Here is a 25,526-nt window from a genome sequence, read left to right as displayed (position 1 = left end):
TATCTAACTAAACTAAGTTATTCTTTTTTTCAAAGGCATTAATTACTTAATCCTAAACGAATTTATTTAATTTGTGTGAAGTTGAAATTATTATACTTGGACAAATAATATATTATATTATTTTTCACTTTTGTATTGTTTTAATTTATTTTATATTTTGCTTGGGATAAAACACTTTTACGGTGTTTAATTTATTTTAGATTTGATTTGGAATCATTTATTTAAATTTTTATTACTTGATTATGTAATTAGTTTTGTGAGAAATTGATTTTATCAGAAATTACAGTGATAAATTAATAAATTAAAATTAAGTTTCGGGTCATTTCGGGTCGACCCGCCGCCCCGTAAACCTGAAATTTTCGGGTTCGGGTCAGCATACCTGACCCGTCACGGGTTGGCGGGTCGGGGTTCGGGTCAACAGATTTTCTGGCGGGTCTGTTGACCCGAACCCGACCCGCCAACCTGATTTGGACCCGAATTGCCACCCCTAACTGCAAGCGTGAAGGATTGATTTCATGATAATTTAGAGTTGCGGGATGAGGGAAAAAAACAGGGTGCAAATCAATAACAAAAAAAAATATAAATTAAATAAATAAAAGGATAAGAGGAAAATGCTTGAATTGACGCTTAAAATGAATTTCGGTCTAGAAAAGCCACACTGCTTCGCAGGACGGGGTAGTTTAAAAGAATAAAGCGAAAGGAACATGGCGGGTGCGATCATACCAGCACTAATGCACCGGATCCCATCAGAACTCCGAAGTTAAGCGTGCTTGGGCGAGAGTAGTACTAGGATGGGTGACCCCCTGGGAAGTCCACGTGTTGCACCCCTCTCTTTTTTGTTTCGAAATCCAAATTTCCTATTCGTTCTTTATCCTGTAGTAATTTAGCTCCGTCGGAACGATTGCTTAATATTTTGCTTCTTGTCGAAGCGTGAAGGAGGATCTGAAGGCGCGAGACAAATCAGGAACGGTACGGCTCGATCAAAGCCCGGATCGTCGCTCAAATTTGTCGGCGCAAATGTATCACCGCAACTAGGGGTGGCAATTTTCGACACGACCTGAAAACACGACACGAACCTAACACGAAATTAATGGGTTTGGGTTGAGGTTTCGGGAATTCGGGTCAGAATCGGGTTGGACCCGATGAACCCGAAAAGAAAACCGGTCGATTTCGGGTCAACCCGTGGTGACCTGATATGACCCGATATGACCCGTTTACGAATTAAAAATAATTTAATAAACATAAAAATAATTTTATCTAACTAAACTAAGTTATTCTTTTTTTCAAAGGCATTAATTACTTAATCCTAAACGAATTTATTTAATTTGTGTGAAGTTGAAATTATTATACTTGGACAAATAATATATTATATTATTTTTCACTTTTGTATTGTTTTAATTTATTTTATATTTTGCTTGGGATAAAACACTTTTACGGTGTTTAATTTATTTTAGATTTGATTTGGAATCATTTATTTAAATTTTTATTACTTGATTATGTAATTAGTTTTGTGAGAAATTGATTTTATTAGAAATTACAGTGATAAATTAATAAATTAAAATTAAGTTTCGGGTCATTTGGGGTCGACCCGCCGCCCCGTAAACCTGAAATTTTCGGGTTCGGGTCAGCATACCTGACCCGTCACGGGTTGGCGGGTCGGGGTTCGGGTCAACAGATTTTCTGGCGGGTCTGTTGACCCGAACCCGACCCGCCAACCTGATTTGGACCCGAATTGCCACCCCTAACTGCAAGCGTGAAGGATTGATTTCATGATAATTTAGAGTTGCGGGATGAGGGAAAAAAACAGGGTGCAAATCAATAACAAAAAAAAATATAAAGTAAATAAATAAAAGGATAAGAGGAAAATGCTTGAATTGACGCTTAAAATGAATTTCGGTCTAGAAAAGCCACACTGCTTCGCAGGACGGGGTAGTTTAAAAGAATAAAGCGAAAGGAACATGGCGGGTGCGATCATACCAGCATTAATGCACCGGATCCCATCAGAACTCCGAAGTTAAGCGTGCTTGGGCGAGAGTAGTACTAGGATGGGTGACCCCCTGGGAAGTCCTCGTGTTGCACCCCTTTCTTTTTTGTTTCGAAATTCAAATTTCCTATTCGTTCTTTATCCTGTAGTAATTTAGCTCCGTCGGAACGATTGCTTAATATTTTGCTTCTTGTCGAAGCGTGAAGGAGGATCTGAAGGCGCGAGACAAATCAGGAACGGTACGGCTCGATCAAAGCCCGGATCGTCGCTCAAATTTGTCGGCGCAAATGTATCACCGCAACTAGGGGTGGCAATTTTCGACACGACCTGAAAACACGACACGAACCTAACACGAAATTAATGGGTTTGGGTTGAGGTTTCGGGAATTCGGGTTGGACCCGATGAACCCGAAAAGAAAACCGGTCGAATTCGGGTCAACCCGTGGTGACCTGATATGACCCGATATGACCTGTTTACGAATTAAAAATAATTTAATAAACATAAAAATAATTTTATCTAACTAAACTAAGTTATTCTTTTTTTCAAAGGCATTAATTACTTAATCCTAAACGAATTTATTTAATTTGTGTGAAGTTGAAATTATTATACTTGGACAAATAATATATTATATTATTTTTCACTTTTGTATTGTTTTAATTTATTTTATATTTTGCTTGGGATAAAACACTTTTACGGTGTTTAATTTATTTTAGATTTGATTTGGAATCATTTATTTAAATTTTTATTACTTGATTATGTAATTAGTTTTGTGAGAAATTGATTTTATCAGAAATTACAGTGATAAATTAATAAATTAAAATTAAGTTTCGGGTCATTTCGGGTCGACCCGCCGCCCCGTAAACCTGAAATTTTCGGGTTCGGGTCAGCATACCTGACCCGTCACGGGTTGGCGGGTCGGGGTTCGGGTCAACAGATTTTCTGGCGGGTCTGTTGACCCGAACCCGACCCGCCAACCTGATTTGGACCCGAATTGCCACCCCTAACTGCAAGCGTGAAGGATTGATTTCATGATAATTTAGAGTTGCGGGATGAGGGAAAAAAACAGGGTGCAAATCAATAACAAAAAAAAATATAAATTAAATAAATAAAAGGATAAGAGGAAAATGCTTGAATTGACGCTTAAAATGAATTTCGGTCTAGAAAAGCCACACTGCTTCGCAGGACGGGGTAGTTTAAAAGAATAAAGCGAAAGGAACATGGCGGGTGCGATCATACCAGCACTAATGCACCGGATCCCATCAGAACTCCGAAGTTAAGCGTGCTTGGGCGAGAGTAGTACTAGGATGGGTGACCCCCTGGGAAGTCCACGTGTTGCACCCCTCTCTTTTTTGTTTCGAAATCCAAATTTCCTATTCGTTCTTTATCCTGTAGTAATTTAGCTCCGTCGGAACGATTGCTTAATATTTTGCTTCTTGTCGAAGCGTGAAGGAGGATCTGAAGGCGCGAGACAAATCAGGAACGGTACGGCTCGATCAAAGCCCGGATCGTCGCTCAAATTTGTCGGCGCAAATGTATCACCGCAACTAGGGGTGGCAATTTTCGACACGACCTGAAAACACGACACGAACCTAACACGAAATTAATGGGTTTGGGTTGAGGTTTCGGGAATTCGGGTCAGAATCGGGTTGGACCCGATGAACCCGAAAAGAAAACCGGTCGATTTCGGGTCAACCCGTGGTGACCTGATATGACCCGATATGACCCGTTTACGAATTAAAAATAATTTAATAAACATAAAAATAATTTTATCTAACTAAACTAAGTTATTCTTTTTTTCAAAGGCATTAATTACTTAATCCTAAACGAATTTATTTAATTTGTGTGAAGTTGAAATTATTATACTTGGACAAATAATATATTATATTATTTTTCACTTTTGTATTGTTTTAATTTATTTTATATTTTGCTTGGGATAAAACACTTTTACGGTGTTTAATTTATTTTAGATTTGATTTGGAATCATTTATTTAAATTTTTATTACTTGATTATGTAATTAGTTTTGTGAGAAATTGATTTTATCAGAAATTACAGTGATAAATTAATAAATTAAAATTAAGTTTCGGGTCATTTCGGGTCGACCCGCCGCCCCGTAAACCTGAAATTTTCGGGTTCGGGTCAGCATACCTGACCCGTTACGGGTTGGCGGGTCGGGGTTCGGGTCAACAGATTTTCTGGCGGGTCTGTTGACCCGAACCCGACCCGCCAACCTGATTTGGACCCGAATTGCCACCCCTAACTGCAAGCGTGAAGGATTGATTTCATGATAATTTAGAGTTGCGGGATGAGGGAAAAAAACAGGGTGCAAATCAATAACAAAAAAAAATATAAAGTAAATAAATAAAAGGATAAGAGGAAAATGCTTGAATTGACGCTTAAAATGAATTTCGGTCTAGAAAAGCCACACTGCTTCGCAGGACGGGGTAGTTTAAAAGAATAAAGCGAAAGGAACATGGCGGGTGCGATCATACCAGCACTAATGCACCGGATCCCATCAGAACTCCGAAATTAAGCGTGCTTGGGCGAGAGTAGTACTAGGATGGGTGACCCCTTGGGAAGTCCTCGTGTTGCACCCCTCTCTTTTTTGTTTCGAAATCCAAATTTCCTATTCGTTCTTTATCCTGTAGTAATTTAGCTCCGTCGGAACGATTGCTTAATATTTTGCTTCTTGTCGAAGCGTGAAGGAGGATCTGAAGGCGCGAGACAAATCAGGAACGGTACGGCTCGATCAAAGCCCGGATCGTCGCTCAAATTTGTCGGCGCAAATGTATCACCGCAACTAGGGGTGGCAATTTTCGACACGACCTGAAAACACGACACGAACCTAACACGAAATTAATGGGTTTGGGTTGAGGTTTCGGGAATTCGGGTCAGAATCGGGTTGGACCCGATGAACCCGAAAAGAAAACCGGTCGATTTCGGGTCAACCCGTGGTGACCTGATATGACTCGTTTACGAATTAAAAATAATTTAATAAACATAAAAATAATTTTATCTAACTAAACTAAGTTATTCTTTTTTTCAAAGGCATTAATTACTTAATCCTAAACGAATTTATTTAATTTGTGTGAAGTTGAAATTATTATACTTGGACAAATAATATATTATATTATTTTTCACTTTTGTATTGTTTTAATTTATTTTATATTTTGCTTGGGATAAAACACTTTTACGGTGTTTAATTTATTTTAGATTTGATTTGGAATCATTTATTTAAATTTTTATTACTTGATTATGTAATTAGTTTTGTGAGAAATTGATTTTATTAGAAATTACAGTGATAAATTAATAAATTAAAATTAATTTTCGGGTCATTTCGGGTCGACCCGCCGCCCCGTAAACCTGAAATTTTCGGGTTCGGGTCAGCATACCTGACCCGTCACGGGTTGGCGGGTCGGGGTTCGGGTCAACAGATTTTCTGGCGGGTCTGTTGACCCGAACCCGACCCGCCAACCTGATTTGGACCCGAATTGCCACCCCTAACTGCAAGCGTGAACGATTGATTTCATGATAATTTAGAGTTGCGGGATGAGGGAAAAAAACAGGGTGCAAATCAATAACAAAAAAAAATATAAAGTAAATAAATAAAAGGATAAGAGGAAAATGCTTGAATTGACGCTTAAAATGAATTTCGGTCTAGAAAAGCCACACTGCTTCGCAGGACGGGGTAGTTTAAAAGAATAAAGCGAAAGGAACATGGCGGGTGCGATCATACCAGCACTAATGCACCGGATCCCATCAGAACTCCGAAATTAAGCGTGCTTGGGCGAGAGTAGTACTAGGATGGGTGACCCCTTGGGAAGTCCTCGTGTTGCACCCCTCTCTTTTTTGTTTCGAAATCCAAATTTCCTATTCGTTCTTTATCCTGTAGTAATTTAGCTCCGTCGGAACGATTGCTTAATATTTTGCTTCTTGTCGAAGCGTGAAGGAGGATCTGAAGGCGCGAGACAAATCAGGAACGGTACGGCTCGATCAAAGCCCGGATCGTCGCTCAAATTTGTCGGCGCAAATGTATCACCGCAACTAGGGGTGGCAATTTTCGACACGACCTGAAAACACGACACGAACCTAACACGAAATTAATGGGTTTGGGTTGAGGTTTCGGGAATTCGGGTCAGAATCGGGTTGGACCCGATGAACTCGAAAAGAAAACCGGTCGATTTCGGGTCAACCCGTGGTGACCTGATATGACTCGTTTACGAATTAAAAATAATTTAATAAACATAAAAATAATTTTATCTAACTAAACTAAGTTATTCTTTTTTTCAAAGGCATTAATTACTTAATCCTAAACGAATTTATTTAATTTGTGTGAAGTTGAAATTATTATACTTGGACAAATAATATATTATATTATTTTTCACTTTTGTATTGTTTTAATTTATTTTATATTTTGCTTGGGATAAAACACTTTTACGGTGTTTAATTTATTTTAGATTTGATTTGGAATCATTTATTTAAATTTTTATTACTTGATTATGTAATTAGTTTTGTGAGAAATTGATTTTATCAGAAATTACAGTGATAAATTAATAAATTAAAATTAAGTTTCGGGTCATTTCGGGTCGACCCGCCGCCCCGTAAACCTGAAATTTTCGGGTTCGGGTCAGCATACCTGACCCGTCACGGGTTGGCGGGTCGGGGTTCGGGTCAACAGATTTTCTGGCGGGTCTGTTGACCCGAACCCGACCCGCCAACCTGATTTGGACCCAAATTGCCACCCCTAACTGCAAGCGTGAAGGATTGATTTCATGATAATTTAGAGTTGCGGGATGAGGGAAAAAAACAGGGTGCAAATCAATAACAAAAAAAAATATAAATTAAATAAATAAAAGGATAAGAGGAAAATGCTTGAATTGACGCTTAAAATGAATTTCGGTCTAGAAAAGCCACACTGCTTCGCAGGACGGGGTAGTTTAAAAGAATAAAGCGAAAGGAACATGGCGGGTGCGATCATACCAGCACTAATGCACCGGATCCCATCAGAACTCCGAAGTTAAGCGTGCTTGGGCGAGAGTAGTACTAGGATGGGTGACCCCCTGGGAAGTCCACGTGTTGCACCCCTCTCTTTTTTGTTTCGAAATCCAAATTTCCTATTCGTTCTTTATCCTGTAGTAATTTAGCTCCGTCGGAACGATTGCTTAATATTTTGCTTCTTGTCGAAGCGTGAAGGAGGATCTGAAGGCGCGAGACAAATCAGGAACGGTACGGCTCGATCAAAGCCCGGATCGTCGCTCAAATTTGTCGGCGCAAATGTATCACCGCAACTAGGGGTGGCAATTTTCGACACGACCTGAAAACACGACACGAACCTAACACGAAATTAATGGGTTTGGGTTGAGGTTTCGGGAATTCGGGTCAGAATCGGGTTGGACCCGATGAACCCGAAAAGAAAACCGGTCGATTTCGGGTCAACCCGTGGTGACCTGATATGACCCGATATGACCCGTTTACGAATTAAAAATAATTTAATAAACATAAAAATAATTTTATCTAACTAAACTAAGTTATTCTTTTTTTCAAAGGCATTAATTACTTAATCCTAAACGAATTTATTTAATTTGTGTGAAGTTGAAATTATTATACTTGGACAAATAATATATTATATTATTTTTCACTTTTGTATTGTTTTAATTTATTTTATATTTTGCTTGGGATAAAACACTTTTACGGTGTTTAATTTATTTTAGATTTGATTTGGAATCATTTATTTAAATTTTTATTACTTGATTATGTAATTAGTTTTGTGAGAAATTGATTTTATTAGAAATTACAGTGATAAATTAATAAATTAAAATTAAGTTTCGGGTCATTTGGGGTCGACCCGCCGCCCCGTAAACCTGAAATTTTCGGGTTCGGGTCAGCATACCTGACCCGTCACGGGTTGGCGGGTCGGGGTTCGGGTCAACAGATTTTCTGGCGGGTCTGTTGACCCGAACCCGACCCGCCAACCTGATTTGGACCCGAATTGCCACCCCTAACTGCAAGCGTGAAGGATTGATTTCATGATAATTTAGAGTTGCGGGATGAGGGAAAAAAACAGGGTGCAAATCAATAACAAAAAAAAATATAAAGTAAATAAATAAAAGGATAAGAGGAAAATGCTTGAATTGACGCTTAAAATGAATTTCGGTCTAGAAAAGCCACACTGCTTCGCAGGACGGGGTAGTTTAAAAGAATAAAGCGAAAGGAACATGGCGGGTACGATCATACCAGCACTAATGCACCGGATCCCATCAGAACTCCGAAATTAAGCGTGCTTGGGCGAGAGTAGTACTAGGATGGGTGACCCCCTGGGAAGTCCTCGTGTTGCACCCCTTTTTTTTTTGTTTCGAAATCCAAATTTCCTATTCGTTCTTTATCCTGTAGTAATTTAGCTCCGTCGGAACGATTGCTTAATATTTTGCTTCTTGTCGAAGCGTGAAGGAGGATCTGAAGGCGCGAGACAAATCAGGAACGGTACGGCTCGATCAAAGCCCGGATCGTCGCTCAAATTTGTCGGCGCAAATGTATCACCGCAACTAGGGGTGGCAATTTTCGACACGACCTGAAAACACGACACGAACCTAACACGAAATTAATGGGTTTGGGTTGAGGTTTCGGGAATTCGGGTTGGACCCGATGAACCCGAAAAGAAAACCGGTCGATTTCGGGTCAACCCGTGGTGACCTGATATGACCCGATATGACCTGTTTACGAATTAAAAATAATTTAATTAACATAAAAATAATTTTATCTAACTAAACTAAGTTATTCTTTTTTTCAAAGGCATTAATTACTTAATCCTAAACGAATTTATTTAATTTGTGTGAAGTTGAAATTATTATACTTGGACAAATAATATATTATATTATTTTTCACTTTTGTATTGTTTTAATTTATTTTATATTTTGCTTGGGATAAAACACTTTTACGGTGTTTAATTTATTTTAGATTTGATTTGGAATCATTTATTTAAATTTTTATTACTTGATTATGTAATTAGTTTTGTGAGAAATTGATTTTATTAGAAATTACAGTGATAAATTAATAAATTAAAATTAATTTTCGGGTCATTTCGGGTCGACCCGCCGCCCCGTAAACCTGAAATTTTCAGGTTCGGGTCAGCATACCTGACCCGTCACGGGTAGGCGGGTCGGGGTTCGGGTCAACAGATTTTCTGGCGGGTCTGTTGACCAGAACCCGACCCGCCAACCTGATTTGGACCCGAATTGCCACCCCTAACTGCAAGCGTGAAGGATTGATTTCATGATAATTTAGAGTTGCGGGATGAGGGAAAAAAACAGGGTGCAAATCAATAACAAAAAAAAATATAAAGTAAATAAATAAAAGGATAAGAGGAAAATGCTTGAATTGACGCTTAAAATGAATTTCGGTCTAGAAAAGCCACATTGCTTCGCAGGACGGGGTAGTTTAAAAGAATAAAGCGAAAGGAACATGGCGGGTGCGATCATACCAGCATTAATGCACCGGATCCCATCAGAACTCCGATGTTAAGCGTGCTTGGGCGAGAGTAGTACTAGGATGGGTGACCCCCTGGGAAGTCCTCGTGTTGCACCCCTCTCTTTTTTGTTTCGAAATCCAAATTTCCTATTCGTTCTTTATCCTGTAGTAATTTAGCTCCGTCGGAACGATTGCTTAATATTTTGCTTCTTGTCGAAGCGTGAAGGAGGATCTGAAGGCGCGAGACAAATCAGGAACGGTACGGCTCGATCAAAGCCCGGATCGTCGCTCAAATTTGTCGGCGCAAATGTATCACCGCAACTAGGGGTGGCAATTTTCGACACGACCTGAAAACACGACACGAACCTAACACGAAATTAATGGGTTTGGGTTGAGGTTTCGGGAATTCGGGTTGGACCCGATGAACCCGAAAAGAAAACCGGTCGATTTCGGGTCAACCCGTGGTGACCTGATATGACCCGATATGACCCGTTTACGAATTAAAAATAATTTAATAAACATAAAAATAATTTTATCTAACTAAACTAAGTTATTCTTTTTTTCAAAGGCATTAATTACTTAATCCTAAACGAATTTATTTAATTTGTGTGAAGTTGAAATTATTATACTTGGACAAATAATATATTATATTATTTTTCACTTTTGTATTGTTTTAATTTATTTTATATTTTGCTTGGGATAAAACACTTTTACGGTGTTTAATTTATTTTAGATTTGATTTGGAATCATTTATTTAAATTTTTATTACTTGATTATGTAATTAGTTTTGTGAGAAATTGATTTTATCAGAAATTACAGTGTTAAATTAATAAATTAAAATTAAGTTTCGGGTCATTTCGGGTCGACCCGCCGCCCCGTAAACCTGAAATTTTCGGGTTCGGGTCAGCATACCTGACCCGTTACGGGTTGGCGGGTCGGGGTTCGGGTCAACAGATTTTCTGGCGGGTCTGTTGACCAGAACCCGACCCGCCAACCTGATTTGGACCCGAATTGCCACCCCTAACTGCAAGCGTGAAGGATTGATTTCATGATAATTTAGAGTTGCGGGATGAGGGAAAAAAACAGGGTGCAAATCAATAACAAAAAAAAATATAAAGTAAATAAATAAAAGGATAAGAGGAAAATGCTTGAATTGACGCTTAAAATGAATTTCGGTCTAGAAAAGCCACACTGCTTCGCAGGACGGGGTAGTTTAAAAGAATAAAGCGAAAGGAACATGGCGGGTACGATCATACCAGCACTAATGCACCGGATCCCATCAGAACTCCGAAATTAAGCGTGCTTGGGCGAGAGTAGTACTAGGATGGGTGACCCCCTGGGAAGTCCTCGTGTTGCACCCCTTTTTTTTTTGTTTCGAAATCCAAATTTCCTATTCGTTCTTTATCCTGTAGTAATTTAGCTCCGTCGGAACGATTGCTTAATATTTTGCTTCTTGTCGAAGCGTGAAGGAGGATCTGAAGGCGCGAGACAAATCAGGAACGGTACGGCTCGATCAAAGCCCGGATCGTCGCTCAAATTTGTCGGCGCAAATGTATCACCGCAACTAGGGGTGGCAATTTTCGACACGACCTGAAAACACGACACGAACCTAACACGAAATTAATGGGTTTGGGTTGAGGTTTCGGGAATTCGGGTTGGACCCGATGAACCCGAAAAGAAAACCGGTCGATTTCGGGTCAACCCGTGGTGACCTGATATGACCCGATATGACCTGTTTACGAATTAAAAATAATTTAATTAACATAAAAATAATTTTATCTAACTAAACTAAGTTATTCTTTTTTTCAAAGGCATTAATTACTTAATCCTAAACGAATTTATTTAATTTGTGTGAAGTTGAAATTATTATACTTGGACAAATAATATATTATATTATTTTTCACTTTTGTATTGTTTTAATTTATTTTATATTTTGCTTGGGATAAAACACTTTTACGGTGTTTAATTTATTTTAGATTTGATTTGGAATCATTTATTTAAATTTTTATTACTTGATTATGTAATTAGTTTTGTGAGAAATTGATTTTATTAGAAATTACAGTGATAAATTAATAAATTAAAATTAATTTTCGGGTCATTTCGGGTCGACCCGCCGCCCCGTAAACCTGAAATTTTCGGGTTCGGGTCAGCATACCTGACCCGTCACGGGTAGGCGGGTCGGGGTTCGGGTCAACAGATTTTCTGGCGGGTCTGTTGACCAGAACCCGACCCGCCAACCTGATTTGGACCCGAATTGCCACCCCTAACTGCAAGCGTGAAGGATTGATTTCATGATAATTTAGAGTTGCGGGATGAGGGAAAAAAACAGGGTGCAAATCAATAACAAAAAAAAATATAAAGTAAATAAATAAAAGGATAAGAGGAAAATGCTTGAATTGACGCTTAAAATGAATTTCGGTCTAGAAAAGCCACATTGCTTCGCAGGACGGGGTAGTTTAAAAGAATAAAGCGAAAGGAACATGGCGGGTGCGATCATACCAGCATTAATGCACCGGATCCCATCAGAACTCCGATGTTAAGCGTGCTTGGGCGAGAGTAGTACTAGGATGGGTGACCCCCTGGGAAGTCCTCGTGTTGCACCCCTCTCTTTTTTGTTTCGAAATCCAAATTTCCTATTCGTTCTTTATCCTGTAGTAATTTAGCTCCGTCGGAACGATTGCTTAATATTTTGCTTCTTGTCGAAGCGTGAAGGAGGATCTGAAGGCGCGAGACAAATCAGGAACGGTACGGCTCGATCAAAGCCCGGATCGTCGCTCAAATTTGTCGGCGCAAATGTATCACCGCAACTAGGGGTGGCAATTTTCGACACGACCTGAAAACACGACACGAACCTAACACGAAATTAATGGGTTTGGGTTGAGGTTTCGGGAATTCGGGTTGGACCCGATGAACCCGAAAAGAAAACCGGTCGATTTCGGGTCAACCCGTGGTGACCTGATATGACCCGATATGACCCGTTTACGAATTAAAAATAATTTAATAAACATAAAAATAATTTTATCTAACTAAACTAAGTTATTCTTTTTTTCAAAGGCATTAATTACTTAATCCTAAACGAATTTATTTAATTTGTGTGAAGTTGAAATTATTATACTTGGACAAATAATATATTATATTATTTTTCACTTTTGTATTGTTTTAATTTATTTTATATTTTGCTTGGGATAAAACACTTTTACGGTGTTTAATTTATTTTAGATTTGATTTGGAATCATTTATTTAAATTTTTATTACTTGATTATGTAATTAGTTTTGTGAGAAATTGATTTTATTAGAAATTACAGTGATAAATTAATAAATTAAAATTAAGTTTCGGGTCATTTGGGGTCGACCCGCCGCCCCGTAAACCTGAAATTTTCGGGTTCGGGTCAGCATACCTGACCCGTCACGGGTTGGCGGGTCGGGGTTCGGGTCAACAGATTTTCTGGCGGGTCTGTTGACCCGAACCCGACCCGCCAACCTGATTTGGACCCGAATTGCCACCCCTAACTGCAAGCGTGAAGGATTGATTTCATGATAATTTAGAGTTGCGGGATGAGGGAAAAAAACAGGGTGCAAATCAATAACAAAAAAAAATATAAAGTAAATAAATAAAAGGATAAGAGGAAAATGCTTGAATTGACGCTTAAAATGAATTTCGGTCTAGAAAAGCCACACTGCTTCGCAGGACGGGGTAGTTTAAAAGAATAAAGCGAAAGGAACATGGCGGGTGCGATCATACCAGCACTAATGCACCGGATCCCATCAGAACTCCGAAGTTAAGCGTGCTTGGGCGAGAGTAGTACTAGGATGGGTGACCCCCTGGGAAGTCCTCGTGTTGCACCTCTCTCTTTTTTGTTTCGAAATCCAAATTTCCTATTCGTTCTTTATTCTGTAGTAATTTAGCTCCGTCGGAACGATTGCTTAATATTTTGCTTCTTGTCGAAGCGTGAAGGAGGATCTGAAGGCGCGAGACAAATCAGGAACGGTACGGCTCGATCAAAGCCCGGATCGTCGCTCAAATTTGTCGGCGCAAATGTATCACCGCAACTAGGGGTGGCAATTTTCGACACGACCTGAAAACACGACACGAACCTAACACGAAATTAATGGGTTTGGGTTGAGGTTTCGGGAATTCGGGTCAGAATCGGGTTGGACCCGATGAACCCGAAAAGAAAACCGGTCGATTCCGGGTCAACCAGTGGTGACCTGATATGACCCGTTTACGAATTAAAAATAATTTAATAAACATAAAAATAATTTTATCTAACTAAACTAAGTTATTCTTTTTTTCAAAGGCATTAATTACTTAATCCTAAACGAATTTATTTAATTTGTGTGAAGTTGAAATTATTATACTTGGACAAATAATATATTATATTATTTTTCACTTTTGTATTGTTTTAATTTATTTTATATTTTGCTTGGGATAAAACACTTTTACGGTGTTTAATTTATTTTAGATTTGATTTGGAATCATTTATTTAAATTTTTATTACTTGATTATGTAATTAGTTTTGTGAGAAATTGATTTTATTAGAAATTACAGTGATAAATTAATAAATTAAAATTAAGTTTCGGGTCATTTCGGGTCGACCCGCCGCCCCGTAAACCTGAAATTTTCGGGTTCGGGTCAGCATACCTGACCCGTCACGGGTTGGCGGGTCGGGGTTCGGGTCAACAGATTTTCTGGCGGGTCTGTTGACCCGAACCCGACCCGCCAACCTGATTTGGACCCGAATTGCCACCCCTAACTGCAAGCGTGAAGGATTGATTTCATGATAATTTAGAGTTGCGGGATGAGGGAAAAAAACAGGGTGCAAATCAATAACAAAAAAAAATATAAAGTAAATAAATAAAAGGATAAGAGGAAAATGCTTGAATTGACGCTTAAAATGAATTTCGGTCTAGAAAAGCCACACTGCTTCGCAGGACGGGGTAGTTTAAAAGAATAAAGCGAAAGGAACATGGCGGGTGCGATCATACCAGCACTAATGCACCGGATCCCATCAGAACTCCGAAGTTAAGCGTGCTTGGGCGAGAGTAGTACTAGGATGGGTGACCCCCTGGGAAGTCCTCGTGTTGCACCTCTCTCTTTTTTGTTTCGAAATCCAAATTTCCTATTCGTTCTTTATTCTGTAGTAATTTAGCTCCGTCGGAACGATTGCTTAATATTTTGCTTCTTGTCGAAGCGTGAAGGAGGATCTGAAGGCGCGAGACAAATCAGGAACGGTACGGCTCGATCAAAGCCCGGATCGTCGCTCAAATTTGTCGGCGCAAATGTATCACCGCAACTAGGGGTGGCAATTTTCGACACGACCTGAAAACACGACACGAACCTAACACGAAATTAATGGGTTTGGGTTGAGGTTTCGGGAATTCGGGTCAGAATCGGGTTGGACCCGATGAACCCGAAAAGAAAACCGGTCGATTCCGGGTCAACCAGTGGTGACCTGATATGACCCGTTTACGAATTAAAAATAATTTAATAAACATAAAAATAATTTTATCTAACTAAACTAAGTTATTCTTTTTTTCAAAGGCATTAATTACTTAATCCTAAACGAATTTATTTAATTTGTGTGAAGTTGAAATTATTATACTTGGACAAATAATATATTATATTATTTTTCACTTTTGTATTGTTTTAATTTATTTTATATTTTGCTTGGGATAAAACACTTTTACGGTGTTTAATTTATTTTAGATTTGATTTGGAATCATTTATTTAAATTTTTATTACTTGATTATGTAATTAGTTTTGTGAGAAATTGATTTTATTAGAAATTACAGTGATAAATTAATAAATTAAAATTAAGTTTCGGGTCATTTCGGGTCGACCCGCCGCCCCGTAAACCTGAAATTTTCGATTTCGGGTCAGCATACCTGACCCGTCACGGGTTGGCGGGTCGGGGTTCGGGTCAACAGATTTTCTGGCGGGTCTGTTGACCCGAACCCGACCCGCCAACCTGATTTGGACCCGAATTGCCACCCCTAACTGCAAGCGTGAAGGATTGATTTCATGATAATTTAGAGTTGCGGGATGAGGGAAAAAAACAGGGTGCAAATCAATAACAAAAAAAAATATAAAGTAAATAAATAAAAGGATAAGAGGAAAATGCTTGAATTGACGCTTAAAATGAATTTCGGTCTAGAAAAGCCACACTGCTTCGCAGGACGGGGTAGTTTAAAAGAATAAAGCGAAAGGAACATGGCGGGTGCGATCATACCAGCACTAATGCACCGGATCCCATCAGAACTCCGAAGTTAAGCGTGCTTGGGCGAGAGTAGTACTAGGATGGGTGACCCCCTGGGAAGTCCTCGTGTTGCACCCCTCTCTTTTTTGTTTCGAAATCCAAATTTCCTATTCGTTCTTTATCCTGTAGTAATTTAGCTCCGTCGGAACGATTGCTTAATATTTTGCTTCTTGTCGAAGCGTGAAGGAGGATCTGAAGGCGCGAGACAAATCAGGAACGGTACGGCTCGATCAAAGCCCGGATCGTCGCTCAAATTTGTCGGCGCAAATGTATCACCGCAACTAGGGGTGGCAATTTTCGACACGACCTGAAAACACGACACGAACCTAACACGAAATTAATGGGTTTGGGTTGAGGTTTCGGGAATTCGGGTCAGAATCGGGTTGGACCCGATGAACCCGAAAAGAAAACCGGTCGATTCCGGGTCAACCAGTGGTGACCTGATATGACCCGTTTACGAATTAAAAATAATTTAATAAACATAAAAATAATTTTATCTAACTAAACTAAGTTATTCTTTTTTTCAAAGGCATTAATTACTTAATCCTAAACGAATTTATTTAATTTGTGTGAAGTTGAAATTATTATACTTGGACAAATAATATATTATATTATTTTTCACTTTTGTATTGTTTTAATTTATTTTATATTTTGCTTGGGATAAAACACTTTTACGGTGTTTAATTTATTTTAGATTTGATTTGGAATCATTTATTTAAATTTTTATTACTTGATTATGTAATTAGTTTTGTGAGAAATTGATTTTATTAGAAATTACAGTGATAAATTAATAAATTAAAATTAAGTTTCGGGTCATTTCGGGTCGACCCGCCGCCCCGTAAACCTGAAATTTTCGGGTTCGGGTCAGCATACCTGACCCGTCACGGGTTGGCGGGTCGGGGTTCGGGTCAACAGATTTTCTGGCGGGTCTGTTGACCCGAACCCGACCCGCCAACCTGATTTGGACCCGAATTGCCACCCCTAACTGCAAGCGTGAAGGATTGATTTCATGATAATTTAGAGTTGCGGGATGAGGGAAAAAAACAGGGTGCAAATCAATAACAAAAAAAAATATAAAGTAAATAAATAAAAGGATAAGAGGAAAATGCTTGAATTGACGCTTAAAATGAATTTCGGTCTAGAAAAGCCACACTGCTTCGCAGGACGGGGTAGTTTAAAAGAATAAAGCGAAAGGAACATGGCGGGTGCGATCATACCAGCACTAATGCACCGGATCCCATCAGAACTCCGAAGTTAAGCGTGCTTGGGCGAGAGTAGTACTAGGATGGGTGACCCCCTGGGAAGTCCTCGTGTTGCACCTCTCTCTTTTTTGTTTCGAAATCCAAATTTCCTATTCGTTCTTTATTCTGTAGTAATTTAGCTCCGTCGGAACGATTGCTTAATATTTTGCTTCTTGTTGAAGCGTGAAGGAGGATCTGAAGGCGCGAGACAAATCAGGAACGGTACGGCTCGATCAAAGCCCGGATCGTCGCTCAAATTTGTCGGCGCAAATGTATCACCGCAACTAGGGGTGGCAATTTTCGACACGACCTGAAAACACGACACGAACCTAACACGAAATTAATGGGTTTGGGTTGAGGTTTCGGGAATTCGGGTCAGAATCGGGTTGGACCCGATGAACCCGAAAAGAAAACCGGTCGATTCCGGGTCAACCAGTGGTGACCTGATATGACCCGTTTACGAATTAAAAATAATTTAATAAACATAAAAATAATTTTATCTAACTAAACTAAGTTATTCTTTTTTTCAAAGGCATTAATTACTTAATCCTAAACGAATTTATTTAATTTGTGTGAAGTTGAAATTATTATACTTGGACAAATAATATATTATATTATTTTTCACTTTTGTATTGTTTTAATTTATTTTATATTTTGCTTGGGATAAAACACTTTTACGGTGTTTAATTTATTTTAGATTTGATTTGGAATCATTTATTTAAATTTTTATTACTTGATTATGTAATTAGTTTTGTGAGAAATTGATTTTATTAGAAATTACAGTGATAAATTAATAAATTAAAATTAAGTTTCGGGTCATTTCGGGTCGACCCGCCGCCCCGTAAACCTGAAATTTTCGATTTCGGGTCAGCATACCTGACCCGTCACGGGTTGGCGGGTCGGGGTTCGGGTCAACAGATTTTCTGGCGGGTCTGTTGACCCGAACCCGACCCGCCAACCTGATTTGGACCCGAATTGCCACCCCTAACTGCAAGCGTGAAGGATTGATTTCATGATAATTTAGAGTTGCGGGATGAGGGAAAAAAACAGGGTGCAAATCAATAACAAAAAAAAATATAAAGTAAATAAATAAAAGGATAAGAGGAAAATGCTTGAATTGACGCTTAAAATGAATTTCGGTCTAGAAAAGCCACACTGCTTCGCAGGACGGGGTAGTTTAAAAGAATAAAGCGAAAGGAACATGGCGGGTGCGATCATACCAGCACTAATGCACCGGATCCCATCAGAACTCCGAAGTTAAGCGTGCTTGGGCGAGAGTAGTACTAGGATGGGTGACCCCCTGGGAAGTCCTCGTGTTGCACCCCTCTCTTTTTTGTTTCGAAATCCAAATTTCCTATTCGTTCTTTATCCTGTAGTAATTTAGCTCCGTCGGAACGATTGCTTAATATTTTGCTTCTTGTCGAAGCGTGAAGGAGGATCTGAAGGCGCGAGACAAATCAGGAACGGTACGGCTCGATCAAACCCCGGATCGTCGCTCAAATTTGTCGGCGCAAATGTATCACCGCAACTAGGGGTGGCAATTTTCGACACGACCTGAAAACACGACACGAACCTAACACGAAATTAATGGGTTTGGGTTGAGGTTTCGGGAATTCGGGTCAGAATCGGGTTGGACCCGATGAACCCGAAAAGAAAACCGGTCGATTTCGGGTCAACCCGTGGTGACCTGATATGACCCGATATGACCCGTTTACGAATTAAAAATAATTTAATAAATATAAAAATAATTTTATCTAAGTAAACTAAGTTATTCTTTTTTTCAAAGGCATTAATTACTTAATCCTAAACGAATTTATTTAATTTGTGTGAAGTTGAAATTATTATACTTGGACAAATAATATATTATATTATTTTTCACTTTTGTATTGTTTTAATTTATTTTATATTTTGCTTGGGATAAAACACTTTTACGGTGTTTAATTTATTTTAGATTTGATTTGGAATCATTTATTTAAATTTTTATTACTTGATTATGTAATTAGTTTTGTGAGAAATTGATTTTATCAGAAATTACAGTGTTAAATTAATAAATTAAAATTAAGTTTCGGGTCATTTCGGGTCGACCCGCCGCCCCGTAAACCTGAAATTTTCGGGTTCGGGTCAGCATACCTGACCCGTTACGGGTTGGCGGGTCGGGGTTCGGGTCAACAGATTTTCTGGCGGGTCTGTTGACCCGAACCCGACCCGCCAACCTGATTTGGACCCGAATTGCCACCCCTAACTGCAAGCGTGAAGGATTGATTTCATGATAATTTAGAGTTGCGGGATGAGGGAAAAAAACAGGGTGCAAATCAATAACAAAAAAAAATATAAAGTAAATAAATAAAAGGATAAGAGGAAAATGCTTGAATTGACGCTTAAAATGAATTTCGGTCTAGAAAAGCCACACTGCTTCGCAGGACGGGGTAGTTTAAAAGAATAAAGCGAAAGGAACATGGCGGGTGCGATCATACCAGCACTAATGCACCGGATCCCATCAGAACTCCGAAATTAAGCGTGCTTGGGCGAGAGTAGTACTAGGATGGGTGACCCCTTGGGAAGTCCTCGTGTTGCACCCCTCTCTTTTTTGTTTCGAAATCCAAATTTCCTATTCGTTCTTTATCCTGTAGTAATTTAGCTCCGTCGGAACGATTGCTTAATATTTTGCTTCTTGTCGAAGCGTGAAGGAGGATCTGAAGGCGCGAGACAAATCAGGAACGGTACGGCTCGATCAAAGCCCGGATCGTCGCTCAAATTTGTCGGCGCAAATGTATCACCGCAACTAGGGGTGGCAATTTTCGACACGACCTGAAAACACGACACGAACCTAACACGAAATTAATGGGTTTGGGTTGAGGTTTCGGGAATTCGGGTCAGAATCGGGTTGGACCCGATGAACCCGAAAAGAAAACCGGTCGATTTCGGGTCAACCCGTGGTGACCTGATATGACCCGATATGACCCGTTTACGAATTAAAAATAATTTAATAAACATAAAAATAATTTTATCTAACTAAACTAAGTTATTCTTTTTTTCAAAGGCATTAATTACTTAATCCTAAACGAATTTATTTAATTTGTGTGAAGTTGAAATTATTATACTTGGACAAATAATATATTATATTATTTTTCACTTTTGTATTGTTTTAATTTATTTTATATTTTGCTTGGGATAAAACACTTTTACGGTGTTTAATTTATTTTAGATTTGATTTGGAATCATTTATTTAAATTTTTATTACTTGATTATGTAATTAGTTTTGTGAGAAATTGATTTTATCAGAAATTACAGTGATAAATTAATAAATTAAAATTAAGTTTCGGGTCATTTCGGGTCGACCCGCCGCCCCGTAAACCTGAAATTTTCGGGTTCGGGTCAGCATACCTGACCCGTCACGGGTTGGCGGGTCGGGGTTCGGGTCAACAGATTTTCTGGCGGGTCTGTTGACCCGAACCCGACCCGCCAACCTGATTTGGACCCGAATTGCCACCCCTAACTGCAAGCGTGAAGGATTGATTTCATGATAATTTAGAGTTGCGGGATGAGGGAAAAAAACAGGGTGCAAATCAATAACAAAAAAAAATATAAATTAAATAAATAAAAGGATAAGAGGAAAATGCTTGAATTGACGCTTAAAATGAATTTCGGTCTAGAAAAGCCACACTGCTTCGCAGGACGGGGTAGTTTAAAAGAATAAAGCGAAAGGAACATGGCGGGTGCGATCATACCAGCACTAATGCACCGGATCCCATCAGAACTCCGAAGTTAAGCGTGCTTGGGCGAGAGTAGTACTAGGATGGGTGACCCCCTGGGAAGTCCACGTGTTGCACCCCTCTCTTTTTTGTTTCGAAATCCAAATTTCCTATTTGTTCTTTATCCTGTAGTAATTTAGCTCCGTCGGAACGATTGCTTAATATTTTGCTTCTTGTCGAAGCGTGAAGGAGGATCTGAAGGCGCGAGACAAATCAGGAACGGTACGGCTCGATCAAAGCCCGGATCGTCGCTCAAATTTGTCGGCGCAAATGTATCACCGCAACTAGGGGTGGCAATTTTCGACACGACCTGAAAACACGACACGAACCTAACACGAAATTAATGGGTTTGGGTTGAGGTTTCGGGAATTCGGGTCAGAATCGGGTTGGACCCGATGAACCCGAAAAGAAAACCGGTCGATTTCGGGTCAACCCGTGGTGACCTGATATGACCCGATATGACCCGTTTACGAATTAAAAATAATTTAATAAACATAAAAATAATTTTATCTAACTAAACTAAGTTATTCTTTTTTTCAAAGGCATTAATTACTTAATCCTAAACGAATTTATTTAATTTGTGTGAAGTTGAAATTATTATACTTGGACAAATAATATATTATATTATTTTTCACTTTTGTATTGTTTTAATTTATTTTATATTTTGCTTGGGATAAAACACTTTTACGGTGTTTAATTTATTTTAGATTTGATTTGGAATCATTTATTTAAATTTTTATTACTTGATTATGTAATTAGTTTTGTGAGAAATTGATTATATTAGAAATTACAGTGATAAATTAATAAATTAAAATTAAGTTTCGGGTCATTTCGGGTCGACCCGCCGCCCCGTAAACCTGAAATTTTCGGGTTCGGGTCAGCATACCTGACCCGTCACGGGTTGGCGGGTCGGGGTTCGGGTCAACAGATTTTCTGGCGGGTCTGTTGACCCGAACCCGACCCGCCAACCTGATTTGGACCCGAATTGCCACCCCTAACTGCAAGCGTGAAGGATTGATTTCATGATAATTTAGAGTTGCGGGATGAGGGAAAAAAACAGGGTGCAAATCAATAACAAAAAAAAATATAAAGTAAATAAATAAAAGGATAAGAGGAAAATGCTTGAATTGACGCTTAAAATGAATTTCGGTCTAGAAAAGCCACACTGCTTCGCAGGACGGGGTAGTTTAAAAGAATAAAGCGAAAGGAACATGGCGGGTGCGATCATACCAGCACTAATGCACCGGATCCCATCAGAACTCCGAAGTTAAGCGTGCTTGGGCGAGAGTAGTACTAGGATGGGTGACCCCCTGGGAAGTCCTCGTGTTGCACCCCTCTCTTTTTTGTTTCGAAATCCAAATTTCCTATTCGTTCTTTATCCTGTAGTAATTTAGCTCCGTCGGAACGATTGCTTAATATTTTGCTTCTTGTCGAAGCGTGAAGGAGGATCTGAAGGCGCGAGACAAATCAGGAACGGTACGGCTCGATCAAAGCCCGGATCGTCGCTCAAATTTGTCGGCGCAAATGTATCACCGCAACTAGGGGTGGCAATTTTCGACACGACCTGAAAACACGACACGAACCTAACACGAAATTAATGGGTTTGGGTTGAGGTTTCGGGAATTCGGGTCAGAATCGGGTTGGACCCGATGAACCCGAAAAGAAAACCGGTCGATTCCGGGTCAACCAGTGGTGACCTGATATGACCCGTTTACGAATTAAAAATAATTTAATAAACATAAAAATAATTTTATCTAACTAAACTAAGTTATTCTTTTTTTCAAAGGCATTAATTACTTAATCCTAAACGAATTTATTTAATTTGTGTGAAGTTGAAATTATTATACTTGGACAAATAATATATTATATTATTTTTCACTTTTGTATTGTTTTAATTTATTTTATATTTTGCTTGGGATAAAACACTTTTACGGTGTTTAATTTATTTTAGATTTGATTTGGAATCATTTATTTAAATTTTTATTACTTGATTATGTAATTAGTTTTGTGAGAAATTGATTTTATTAGAAATTACAGTGATAAATTAATAAATTAAAATTAAGTTTCGGGTCATTTCGGGTCGACCCGCCTCCCCGTAAACCTGAAATTTTCGGTTTCGGGTCAGCATACCTGACCCGTCACGGGTTGGCGGGTCGGGGTTCGGGTCAACAGATTTTCTGGCGGGTCTGTTGACCCGAACCCGACCCGCCAACCTGATTTGGACCCGAATTGCCACCCCTAACTGCAAGCGTGAAGGATTGATTTCATGATAATTTAGAGTTGCGGGATGAGGGAAAAAAACAGGGTGCAAATCAATAACAAAAAAAAATATAAAGTAAATAAATAAAAGGATAAGAGGAAAATGCTTGAATTGACGCTTAAAATGAATTTCGGTCTAGAAAAGCCACACTGCTTCGCAGGACGGGGTAGTTTAAAAGAATAAAGCGAAAGGAACATGGCGGGTGCGATCATACCAGCACTAATGCACCGGATCCCATCAGAACTCCGAAGTTAAGCGTGCTTGGGCGAGAGTAGTACTAGGATGGGTGACCCCCTGGGAAGTCCTCGTGTTGCACCCCTCTCTTTTTTGTTTCGAAATCCAAATTTCCTATTCGTTCTTTATCCTGTAGTAATTTAGCTCCGTCGGAACGATTGCTTAATATTTTGCTTCTTGTCGAAGCGTGAAGGAGGATCTGAAGGCGCGAGACAAATCAGGAACGGTACGGCTCGATCAAAGCCCGGATCGTCGCTCAAATTTGTCGGCGCAAATGTATCACCGCAACTAGGGGTGGCAATTTTCGACACGACCTGAAAACACGACACGAACCTAACACGAAATTAATGGGTTTGGGTTGAGGTTTCGGGAATTCGGGTCAGAATCGGGTTGGACCCGATGAACCCGAAAAGAAAACCGGTCGATTTCGGGTCAACCCGTGGTGACTTGATATGACCCGTTTACGAATTAAAAATAATTTAATAAACATAAAAATAATTTTATCTAACTAAACTAAGTTATTCTTTTTTTCAAAGGCATTAATTACTTAATCCTAAACGAATTTATTTAATTTGTGTGAAGTTGAAATTATTATACTTGGACAAATAATATATTATATTATTTTTCACTTTTGTATAGTTTTAATTTATTTTATATTTTGCTTGGGATAAAACACTTTTACGGTGTTTAATTTATTTTAGATTTGATTTGGAATCATTTATTTAAATTTTTATTACTTGATTATGTAATTAGTTTTGTGAGAAATTTATTTTATCAGAAATTACAGTGATAAATTAATAAATTAAAATTAAGTTTCGGGTCATTTCGGGTCGACCCGCCGCCCCGTAAACCTGAAATTTTCGGGTTCGGGTCAGCATACCTGACCCGTCACGGGTTGGCGGGTCGGGGTTCGGGTCAACAGATTTTCTGGCGGGTCTGTTGACCCGAACCCGACCCGCCAACCTGATTTGGACCCGAATTGCCACCCCTAACTGCAAGCGTGAAGGATTGATTTCATGATAATTTAGAGTTGCGGGATGAGGGAAAAAAACAGGGTGCAAATCAATAACAAAAAAAAATATAAAGTAAATAAATAAAAGGATAAGAGGAAAATGCTTGAATTGACGCTTAAAATGAATTTCGGTCTAGAAAAGCCACACTGCTTCGCAGGACGGGGTAGTTTAAAAGAATAAAGCGAAAGGAACATGGCGGGTGCGATCATACCAGCACTAATGCACCGGATCCCATCAGAACTCCGAAGTTAAGCGTGCTTGGGCGAGAGTAGTACTAGGATGGGTGACCCCCTGGGAAGTCCTCGTGTTGCACCCCTCTCTTTTTTGTTTCGAAATCCAAATTTCCTATTCGTTCTTTATCCTGTAGTAATTTAGCTCCGTCGGAACGATTGCTTAATATTTTGCTTCTTGTCGAAGCGTGAAGGAGGATCTGAAGGCGCGAGACAAATCAGGAACGGTACGGCTCGATCAAAGCCCGGATCGTCGCTCAAATTTGTCGGCACAAATGTATCACCGCAACTAGGGGTGGCAATTTTCGACACGACCTGAAAACACGACACGAACCTAACACGAAATTAATGGGTTTGGGTTGAGGTTTCGGGAATTCGGGTCAGAATCGGGTTGGACCCGATGAACCCGAAAAGAAAACCGGTCGATTCCGGGTCAACCAGTGGTGACCTGATATGACCCGTTTACGAATTAAAAATAATTTAATAAACATAAAAATAATTTTATCTAACTAAACTAAGTTATTCTTTTTTTCAAAGGCATTAATTACTTAATCCTAAACGAATTTATTTAATTTGTGTGAAGTTGAAATTATTATACTTGGACAAATAATATATTATATTATTTTTCACTTTTGTATTGTTTTAATTTATTTTATATTTTGCTTGGGATAAAACACTTTTACGGTGTTTAATTTATTTTAGATTTGATTTGGAATCATTTATTTAAATTTTTATTACTTGATTATGTAATTAGTTTTGTGAGAAATTGATTTTATTAGAAATTACAGTGATAAATTAATAAATTAAAATTAAGTTTCGGGTCATTTCGGGTCGACCCGCCTCCCCGTAAACCTGAAATTTTCGGTTTCGGGTCAGCATACCTGACCCGTCACGGGTTGGCGGGTCGGGGTTCGGGTCAACAGATTTTCTGGCGGGTCTGTTGACCCGAACCCGACCCGCCAACCTGATTTGGACCCGAATTGCCACCCCTAACTGCAAGCGTGAAGGATTGATTTCATGATAATTTAGAGTTGCGGGATGAGGGAAAAAAACAGGGTGCAAATCAATAACAAAAAAAAATATAAAGTAAATA

At 39.0% G+C, this 25,526-nt stretch overlaps 20 non-coding genes across 20 annotated transcripts; all 20 read left to right on the top strand.

Annotated features, from left to right (window-relative positions):
- Positions 1-709: 709 nt before the first annotated feature.
- On the top strand, positions 710-828 carry LOC140026796 (5S ribosomal RNA). Its single transcript, XR_011830749.1, has one exon. It is a non-coding gene; the product is annotated as a 5S ribosomal RNA (ribosomal RNA).
- Positions 829-1,963: 1,135 nt separating this feature from the next.
- LOC140030301 (5S ribosomal RNA) lies at positions 1,964-2,082 on the top strand. Its single transcript, XR_011834215.1, has one exon. It is a non-coding gene; the product is annotated as a 5S ribosomal RNA (ribosomal RNA).
- Positions 2,083-3,206: 1,124 nt separating this feature from the next.
- LOC140026684 (5S ribosomal RNA) lies at positions 3,207-3,325 on the top strand. Its single transcript, XR_011830633.1, has one exon. It is a non-coding gene; the product is annotated as a 5S ribosomal RNA (ribosomal RNA).
- A 1,135-nt stretch (positions 3,326-4,460) lies between these two features.
- LOC140031292 (5S ribosomal RNA) lies at positions 4,461-4,579 on the top strand. Its single transcript, XR_011835213.1, has one exon. It is a non-coding gene; the product is annotated as a 5S ribosomal RNA (ribosomal RNA).
- Positions 4,580-5,704: 1,125 nt separating this feature from the next.
- Positions 5,705-5,823, top strand: LOC140031291 (5S ribosomal RNA). Its single transcript, XR_011835212.1, has one exon. It is a non-coding gene; the product is annotated as a 5S ribosomal RNA (ribosomal RNA).
- A 1,125-nt stretch (positions 5,824-6,948) lies between these two features.
- LOC140026573 (5S ribosomal RNA) lies at positions 6,949-7,067 on the top strand. The gene has a single exon (XR_011830518.1). It is a non-coding gene; the product is annotated as a 5S ribosomal RNA (ribosomal RNA).
- Positions 7,068-8,202: 1,135 nt separating this feature from the next.
- Positions 8,203-8,321, top strand: LOC140031814 (5S ribosomal RNA). Its single transcript, XR_011835739.1, has one exon. It is a non-coding gene; the product is annotated as a 5S ribosomal RNA (ribosomal RNA).
- Positions 8,322-9,445: 1,124 nt separating this feature from the next.
- Positions 9,446-9,564, top strand: LOC140031245 (5S ribosomal RNA). The gene has a single exon (XR_011835166.1). It is a non-coding gene; the product is annotated as a 5S ribosomal RNA (ribosomal RNA).
- A 1,124-nt stretch (positions 9,565-10,688) lies between these two features.
- On the top strand, positions 10,689-10,807 carry LOC140031813 (5S ribosomal RNA). The gene has a single exon (XR_011835738.1). It is a non-coding gene; the product is annotated as a 5S ribosomal RNA (ribosomal RNA).
- A 1,124-nt stretch (positions 10,808-11,931) lies between these two features.
- Positions 11,932-12,050, top strand: LOC140031244 (5S ribosomal RNA). Its single transcript, XR_011835165.1, has one exon. It is a non-coding gene; the product is annotated as a 5S ribosomal RNA (ribosomal RNA).
- A 1,124-nt stretch (positions 12,051-13,174) lies between these two features.
- LOC140030638 (5S ribosomal RNA) lies at positions 13,175-13,293 on the top strand. The gene has a single exon (XR_011834553.1). It is a non-coding gene; the product is annotated as a 5S ribosomal RNA (ribosomal RNA).
- A 1,125-nt stretch (positions 13,294-14,418) lies between these two features.
- Positions 14,419-14,537, top strand: LOC140030636 (5S ribosomal RNA). Its single transcript, XR_011834551.1, has one exon. It is a non-coding gene; the product is annotated as a 5S ribosomal RNA (ribosomal RNA).
- Positions 14,538-15,662: 1,125 nt separating this feature from the next.
- Positions 15,663-15,781, top strand: LOC140028297 (5S ribosomal RNA). The gene has a single exon (XR_011832256.1). It is a non-coding gene; the product is annotated as a 5S ribosomal RNA (ribosomal RNA).
- Positions 15,782-16,906: 1,125 nt separating this feature from the next.
- Positions 16,907-17,025, top strand: LOC140030635 (5S ribosomal RNA). The gene has a single exon (XR_011834550.1). It is a non-coding gene; the product is annotated as a 5S ribosomal RNA (ribosomal RNA).
- Positions 17,026-18,150: 1,125 nt separating this feature from the next.
- On the top strand, positions 18,151-18,269 carry LOC140028286 (5S ribosomal RNA). The gene has a single exon (XR_011832245.1). It is a non-coding gene; the product is annotated as a 5S ribosomal RNA (ribosomal RNA).
- Positions 18,270-19,404: 1,135 nt separating this feature from the next.
- LOC140031290 (5S ribosomal RNA) lies at positions 19,405-19,523 on the top strand. Its single transcript, XR_011835211.1, has one exon. It is a non-coding gene; the product is annotated as a 5S ribosomal RNA (ribosomal RNA).
- A 1,135-nt stretch (positions 19,524-20,658) lies between these two features.
- LOC140026462 (5S ribosomal RNA) lies at positions 20,659-20,777 on the top strand. Its single transcript, XR_011830406.1, has one exon. It is a non-coding gene; the product is annotated as a 5S ribosomal RNA (ribosomal RNA).
- A 1,135-nt stretch (positions 20,778-21,912) lies between these two features.
- LOC140028275 (5S ribosomal RNA) lies at positions 21,913-22,031 on the top strand. The gene has a single exon (XR_011832231.1). It is a non-coding gene; the product is annotated as a 5S ribosomal RNA (ribosomal RNA).
- A 1,125-nt stretch (positions 22,032-23,156) lies between these two features.
- Positions 23,157-23,275, top strand: LOC140028264 (5S ribosomal RNA). Its single transcript, XR_011832220.1, has one exon. It is a non-coding gene; the product is annotated as a 5S ribosomal RNA (ribosomal RNA).
- Positions 23,276-24,400: 1,125 nt separating this feature from the next.
- LOC140028253 (5S ribosomal RNA) lies at positions 24,401-24,519 on the top strand. Its single transcript, XR_011832209.1, has one exon. It is a non-coding gene; the product is annotated as a 5S ribosomal RNA (ribosomal RNA).
- Positions 24,520-25,526: the final 1,007 nt, after the last annotated feature.

This window comes from Coffea arabica, chromosome 11e, assembly GCF_036785885.1.
Source record: "Coffea arabica cultivar ET-39 chromosome 11e, Coffea Arabica ET-39 HiFi, whole genome shotgun sequence".
NCBI classification, from domain to species: Eukaryota; Viridiplantae; Streptophyta; class Magnoliopsida; order Gentianales; family Rubiaceae; genus Coffea; species Coffea arabica.
The sequence above is the reverse complement of the archived record's forward strand: the minus strand, read 5'-3'. Positions and strand labels throughout refer to the sequence as shown.